Source organism: Nuphar pumila, chromosome 9 (assembly GCF_984573655.1).
Source record: "Nuphar pumila chromosome 9, dmNupPumi1.hap1.1, whole genome shotgun sequence".
Lineage (NCBI taxonomy): Eukaryota > Viridiplantae > Streptophyta > Magnoliopsida > Nymphaeales > Nymphaeaceae > Nuphar > Nuphar pumila.
The window spans coordinates 121544340-121552219 of record NC_143257.1 but is presented as its reverse complement, the minus strand read 5'-3'; the positions used below and the strand labels follow the sequence as shown (position 1 = coordinate 121552219).

Here is a 7880-nt window from a genome sequence, read left to right as displayed (position 1 = left end):
TAATTGAGTCTCTGCAAAATTGTGTAAAGCGAGAGAGAGGGAGGGAGAGTGGGAGAGAGAGAAAATAAAGCGAGTTCTTACCTTTTTATGGATGTAGGCACACATTGCTTAACCGCTTAAACTATTTGTGTGTTATTTGCATGTGTTGAGTGTCTCTTATATCTCTCATAACCTTTACACACTGAGCAGTGACAAATGCCAAAACGATATTTGTTGGATGCACCAATATTGCATACCGTGTTTGTGTGAGTGTGTGGATGAGTATAGGGTCCATGCTCAGTGTGTCTCATCGATGACGATTCAATCTTACCCTTAAGCCTTGTTGGTAAATAGGTGAGTAGGCCAGGCACCACTGAAATGCGATCTAGGCCCTACTTGAAATCTAGCTCATTATTAATTTAGTTAAGTTAGATTAAAACTTATCATGCTTCAAGCTGCAGAAGGATGCCCAAACGTAGCCCATCTTGTGTTGGGTACCCCACTACCCATCACATACCCAACTTGATGTCTTACGCTAAGGATAAATGATGGGACAACTTAACCTTCTTTGGATTAATGGGAGGTAGGCCTACTCTTGTAGGTACATAGAACTAAAGCAACGAAGGGCTATATGTTAATTTAGCTAGGGATGGCAGAGGATTGGGGTAAATCGGGCTCCACCTCACCCCATTTGGATCGGGGATGAAGGACACAAAACGGGGATGGAGGTGAGCATGAAGGTTAAAATTTATCCCAGTAAGGGGATGGAGGTGGGATGGACTTACGCTTCTCCCATCCTGCTCTGTCTCTGTCTTGATCCCCGCCTTGGCCTGCCCTGCGCTATCCCCAATTCTTCTATGAGGTGAGAATAGAGCAAGGTGAATTGAAGCCCTCCCCCGCCTCGCCCCCATTTGGACTAGGTTTGAAGGACATGAAACGGGGATGAAGCCGGGATGGAGGTTAAAATCCATCCTTTGTGTGGGGATAGAGGTTTGAGTTTTGACATGCGGCAGGGGTGGAGACCTTGTCCCCCACCCCGGTCCATTGCCATCCCCAAATTTATGGGTCAATTAATGCATACAATATTGCCCATCGATTGGAAAGTCTTTTGCGGCTCTCAACACTAATTTTGTTGTAAGCCACAGGGAGAGGGGACTTTTCTCCTTGCTTGATAATCAAATAATAATAATAATAATAATGACAATAATAATAATAATTATTATTATTATTATAATAATACATACAATATTGGGTAACATCATCATACATTTGAAACCAACCAAATATCTTTGAAAGTGAGATAATTTTCTCTTTAATATTGTTGTATAATATTTTTTTTTGTTTTCAAAAGAAAGAGAAATTTTATTACTGATAGGAAGAATTCAACACAAACTTAACAACGAATAGGATGATGAGAAATCACCCACTAAACAATTCACAACAAGAAATTGTAAATGAGATAGAAGAGAGATAAGAAGAGAGCAGAACATAGCACACAAATGCATAGTAGACGATGATTAAACCATGCAGTTTCAGACCCTCTCCCTGAAAGAACTAAGAAACTTTGATCTGGCCCCTTGAGGAAGATAAAGATGGGATCCAAAAGGGCTGTATCACAGTTTTGTTATAACCTGCAATTGAAATTTGCCATGACCAGAACTGTGGTAATGTGTCTTCCACGAATTGAATAAGAAAATGGATGATTGAAGCAATTTTCCATCAAGTTTTGACTGGCTCTTCAAAAGGGCCCTGAGGAATCAGCACAACTCACCATAAAGGATGAAATGGATGGATTCTTATATTTATTAGGTGTTAAACAAAATATGACAAAAATTATACAAGTGGTTCATGTAGAAATAGTCACAATAGGTCATGTAAGTGTGGGTGTCGAACACCAACAACAGTTATTCATGTTCAAGCACCAATGGTTGTTATTCATGTTCAATATGGTTCCAACAATACTATTGTTGTGAATCATCATTACCAACAAGTCTTCTGAAACTCATCCATGATATTGACAAACTTTTTTATTCATTAAATATTTCTGCTGATACATAATTGGTCATTAAGCACACTTATTTATTAATTATAAGTAACATTGTTACATATTTAAGAGCCATTTATTGTATGTTAGGGGTGCGAGCAACCCTTCCATGGGAGTTAAGCAAGATGCAAACGCGGTCACAACGAATATCTCTAGTAGCACATATTAGCTCTCCCATAAAGGCAGCCATTACATTGTGGTTCTCCCTTTCAATAATGGTTTTGGCAAAGCTTCCTTGTGTACCCACCAGTTCTGGCCATGCGCTCTTACCTGCACCCAATTGTTGCATCTCATGTTCTTGAAGCAAAAGATTAATGATCAAAATAATTACAATTACAATGTTAAGATAAATGATTTGGTGCAACTTCATCAGAAAGCCCTCAGAAGTAGAGTTGATCTAAGTTATGGTAGACGAATCCGACCAATAAGCAAGATCCAATCGATGGCTTCACCACAGTTTTTTTCATACTACTACTTATGAGGTTGAGTGACCTTCTTTTCTCTCTCTCTCTATGATGATAAAAAAAATGTAATGTTTTCATGTGAGGAGCAACATAATGCCCCAACATGTCCCTATACTTGACGAAGCTTAGAGAAAACATGCAAACTAGCCTGCAAGCGGGTAGGATATAATTAGACAACCCATCCAAATCCAACATATTACTTTCAGATTCAGACCCAATAATAAGATCCAAATGTGATTTTGGATTGCATTCTGCTTTGCTAAATGGGAATTCATTTGGGATTGGATTTCCATCAGTATTTTAAGTCGGAACGAACTTTCTTACTTATAAAGATCCTAGTTTTAATTGTTTTCATCACAGGTTCCACCATTACCACAAATATGTTGGATCCTAATTTAATTAGTCCAACTGTATTGGATCTTATCTGCATAGTAAATTTCAGTTGCAGATTTGGATCTAGCAAGAATTTGCCTGTATCCAATCCATTTGCAGCCCTAATGCCAAGTAACCATGTATCCTATTACCATCCTTAAAGAAGGAGGTTGAACACGGACCAGAGGAAGTAGAGGAAGGAGAGCTTATTGGAGAAGCGGCAACCCAAAGACGGGAATTTTATTAAATCATTAAGGATATTTTAGTTATTTTACTAACGGGCTTCGGGGATGAGACAAGGCAGAGCGGGGTCCCGCCTCCATACTTGCATGAGTTTTGATTTCAACTTCCATCCCAGCCTACATCCATGTTTCATGTCTTCCATTCTCATTCAAAATGGGGTAAGGTGGGGTGTCGGCAGGTCCACTGTCAGGGCCACACCTGATGGCTAATGTTTGACTGGCTCAACAAATTATAGCCCTATATGGAATAGGGATAAGCCTTATCATGATACATTTTTTTAAGGCATAGGCCCAACGTTTTCTACTTTGGTTGACATTATTTGCTTCAGATTTTCCAATCAGTGGAGTTCAAAAGAATTCTTAATCAAAGAAATCAACTTAAAAATAAACTTGATTTTATTTTTAACTAAATTTTTAATTACGAGCCTAGCTTGGTATAAAATTTCATAAAACCATACTGTTTAATAACCGAACTTCATGGACTTATGCTTCCCCAGTCCTGCTCCATCTCTGTCCCAATCCCCGCCTCGCCCCATCCCCTATCCTTCTATGGGGTGACAATAGAGAAAGAAGAAATGGAGCCCCACCTCGCCCCCATTTGGACTGTGGTTGAAGGACATGAAACAGGGATGAAGCCGGGGGTGGAGGATAATATACATCTTTGTGTGGGGATGGAGGTTTGAGTTACTACATGGGGCGGGGGTGGAGAACTTATGCCCTACCCCTGTCCATTACCATCCCTAAATTTAGGGGTCAATAATGCATACAATATTGCCCCTAAACTGGAATGTCTTTTGCGGTTCTCAACACTAATTTTGTTGTAGACCACAAGTTGGGGGACTTTTGCCCTCGCATGATAATAAAATAATAATAATAATTATTATTATTATTATACATACAATATTGGGTAACATCATCGTACATTTGACACCAACCAAATATCTTTAAAAGTGAGATATATTTTTTTTAATATTGTTGAATTCTATCTTTTTGTTTTTGAAAGAAAGAGAAATTTTATTACTGATAGGAAGAATTCAGCACAAGATTAACAACGAATAGGATGACGAGAGGTCACCTACTGAACAATTCACAACAAGAAATTATAAATGAGATAGAAGAGAGATAAGAAGAGAGCAGAACATAGCAGAAAAATGCAGAATAGACGATGATTAAACCATGCAGTTTCAGACCCTCTCCCTGAAAGAACCAAGAAAGGTCAATCTGCCCTCCCTGAGGAAGATAAAGATGGGATCAGAAAAGGTTGTATCACAAGTTTGTTATAACCTGCAATTGAAATTGGCCATGACCAGAACTGTGGTAATGTCTCTTCCACAAAGTGAATAAGAAAATGGATGATAACAATTTTCTAGCAAGTTTTGACTGGCTCTTCAAGAGGGCCCTGAAGAATCAGCACAACTCACCATAAAGGATGAAATGGATAGATCCTTATATTTATAAGATGTTAAATAAAATATGACAAAAACTATACAAGAAGTGGTTCATGTAGAAATAGCCACAATAGGTCATGTAAGTGTGGGTGTTCATGTTCAAGCACCAATAGCAGTTATTCATGTTCAAGCACCAATAGCAATTATTTATGTTCAAGCGAGTTCCAACTATACTATTGTTGTGAATCATCATTACCAGCAAGGCTTATGAAACTCATCCATGATATTGGCAAACTTTTTTATTTATTAAATATTTTTGCTGATACATAAATGGTGAACAAGCACACTTATTTAGTAATTATAAGTAACATTGTTACATATTTAAGAGTCATTTATCCTACGGTAGGGGTTTGAGCCACCCTTCCATAGGTGTTAAGATAGACGCAAACGCGGCTGCAGAGAAAAATTTTAGTAGCACATGTTATCCCCGGCGCAAAGCTAGCCTTTACATTGGGGTTCTCCCTTTCAATAATGGCTAAGGCTAAGCTTCCTTGTGTACCCACCAGTTCTGGCCATGCACTCTTACCTGCATCCAATTGTTGTATCTCATGTTAGCAACTCATGGTCTTGAAGCAAAAGATTAATGACCAAAATAATTACAATTACAATGTTAAGACAAGTGATTTGGTGCAACTTCATGAGTAAACCCTCAACAGTAGAGTTGATATAAGTTATGGTAGATGAATCCGACCAATAAGCAAGATCCAATCTATGGCTTCACTAGCACAGTTTTTGCCATACTACTACCTATGAGGTTGAGTGGCCTTCCCCCCACCCCCCTCTCTCTCTCTCAAGAGAAAAAAATGCAATGTTTCCATGTGAGGAGCAGCATAATGCCCCAACATGTCCCTATACTTCACGAAGCTCAGAGAAAACATGCAAACTAGCCTCCAAGCGGGCAGGATATAATTAGACAACCCATCCAAATCCAACATATTACTTTCAGATTTAGACCCAATAATAAGATCCAAATGTGATTTTGGATTGCATTCTGCTTTGCTAAATGGGAATTCATTTGGGATTGGATTTTGATCCGTATTTTAATTCGAAACAAACTTTCTTTCATGTAAAGAGCCTAGTTTTTATTGTTTTCATCACAGGTTCGATTATTACCACAAATATGTTGGATCCTAATTTAGCCCTACTGTATTGGATCTTATCTGGATAGTAAATTTCAGTTGCTGATTCGGATCTAGCAAGAAATTGCCTGTATCCGATCCATTTGCAGCTCTAATGCCAAGTAACCATGTATCCAAGAAACTAGCTGATCGATTTCATGTTCTAGCTGATAACATGCAAAGCCTAGGACATTATCCAAACAGGAGTTAAAGGAGGAAGATTGTTATATCGATGTGCATGAATGATGTATATATACCTTTGCAACGACTGGCAGCCATGGATGATCCAACAAGGAAGAAGAGGATGACAGCCACCCCCATGACATTCACTATATTTGATGACCTGCATCCCATGGCTTTGTGTTGGGTTGTAATCTCTGTCTCTCTTCACTTGCAGGTAAGGTATATTACTAGTTGGAAATTTATAGATGAGGTTCATTAGAAGTGGGAAATTTATAGACGTACTACTTTGACTAACATGGTCGTCTTGTTTGAATGTTAACTTTACAAGAAGAGAGAGAGAGAGAGAGAGAGAGAGAGAGAGAGAGAGAGAGAGAGAGATCTAACTTAAAGTTGTGATAAGGCTTATCCCAGTTGGTATGTATTGGTGGATAAGCACCGTCATCAGCTGCCATTCCCACCAACCCTCTTTTATGAGAAAGCTGAGTTGGTAGAAGTTTTAGAAACGCATGCCCTTTCTTACCAAATACTTACTGTGGAGCTTTATCTTGGCATTTTGGTTTATTTAAGATGTGTGTGCATGTGCATCAGCCACACAAAACCCAGAAAATCACTAAAAGCGTGTATCGACTTTTCTTGTGTAAAACACTAACACGAAAAATCACTACGCAGACGGTGATATTCTGTATAAAACACAAAACACAGAAAATCGTTAATGCACAGCGATTTTCTGTGTTTTGTGTGGCCCGAGTAGTTCAATTTGTAAAGTACACGGTCCCGATCATTGGATCAGCTCTGGATACTTGAAATTTTTATTCTTCTCACCTTTTTATCTGAAAATATCGCCTATAAAATTAATTAAAAATAAAAAAACTTTTCTTACATAGTAAAGAAAAAATTCAGAAAACACCCGATTAATAAATAGCTTCATGCTTTGGGGCTATTTCTAGTTTGTTTGTCCCTTATCCGATACAAACAAAGTTAGGGAAAAGAGGCATTTTTTGTTAGTTTTATCAAATATATAGGATGCAAAGAGGCATAAAGTGGCAATGGTGCAAAATGAACCAAGTTAGGGAAAAAACTTTTTTGTTAAAATGCTTGGCTAAACAAACGGGGTGGGGGTGGTGTCGGCAGGTCCACTGCCAGGGCCCCACCTGATGGCCAATTTTTTGACCGGCTCAAGAAATTCTGGCCCTACATGGATGGAATAGGGATAAGCCTTATCATGACACGTTTTTTTTAGGCATATGCCTAACGTTTGCTACTTTGGTTGACATTATTTATTCCAGCTTTTCCAAACAGTGGAGTTCAAAAGAATAATTAATCAAAGAAATCAGCTTAAAAATAAACTTGATTTTATTTTTTAAGAAAATATTTAATTTCGGGCCTAGCTTGGTATAAAATTTCATAAAACCATACAACAACAACAACAACTACGCCTTCATTCCAAAACGATTGGGATCGGCGATATAAATCAAAAAAGAAAATCATTCTGGGTCTTCCACATGAATCCTTCTCCTCCAATCATTTCTATCCACTGTCATGTCCTCATTGAGGTTCAAAGCATTCATATCATTTCCTATCACCTTCATCCACGTCTTCCTAGGCCTACCCCGACCTCTTTTAACTAATATATTTTCCCATTTCTCCATCCTTCTAACTGGAGCATCATTAAGCCTTCGCCGAATATGTCCAAACCACCGTAAACGATTCTCTCTTATCTTATTTTCAATGGGTGCAACGCCTACCTTCTTACGTATCTCCTCGTTCCGAATCTTATCTTTTATTGTATTTTCATACATCCATCTCAGCATACGCATCTCAACTACACTCATTTTTTGACCGGCTCAACAAATTTTAGCCCTATATGGAATAGAGATAAGCCTAACGTTTGCTAATTTTGTTGACATTATTTAATCCAGCTTTTCCAATCAGTGGAGTTCAAAAGAATAATTAATCAATCAAAGAAATCAGCTTAAAAATAAACTTGTTTTTATTTTTTAAGGAAATATTTAATTTCGAGCCTAGCTTGG

At 38.2% G+C, this 7880-nt stretch overlaps 1 long non-coding RNA gene across 1 annotated transcript; it reads right to left on the bottom strand.

Annotated features, from left to right (window-relative positions):
• Nucleotides 1–4802: 4802 nt before the first annotated feature.
• LOC149829154 (uncharacterized) lies at nt 4803–6163 on the bottom strand. Its single transcript, XR_016434204.1, has 2 exons — nt 5925–6163; nt 4803–5075 (listed from the first exon to the last, which is right to left on the bottom strand). It is a non-coding gene; the product is annotated as an uncharacterized LOC149829154 (long non-coding RNA).
• Between the last annotated feature and the right edge of the window lie 1717 nt (nt 6164–7880).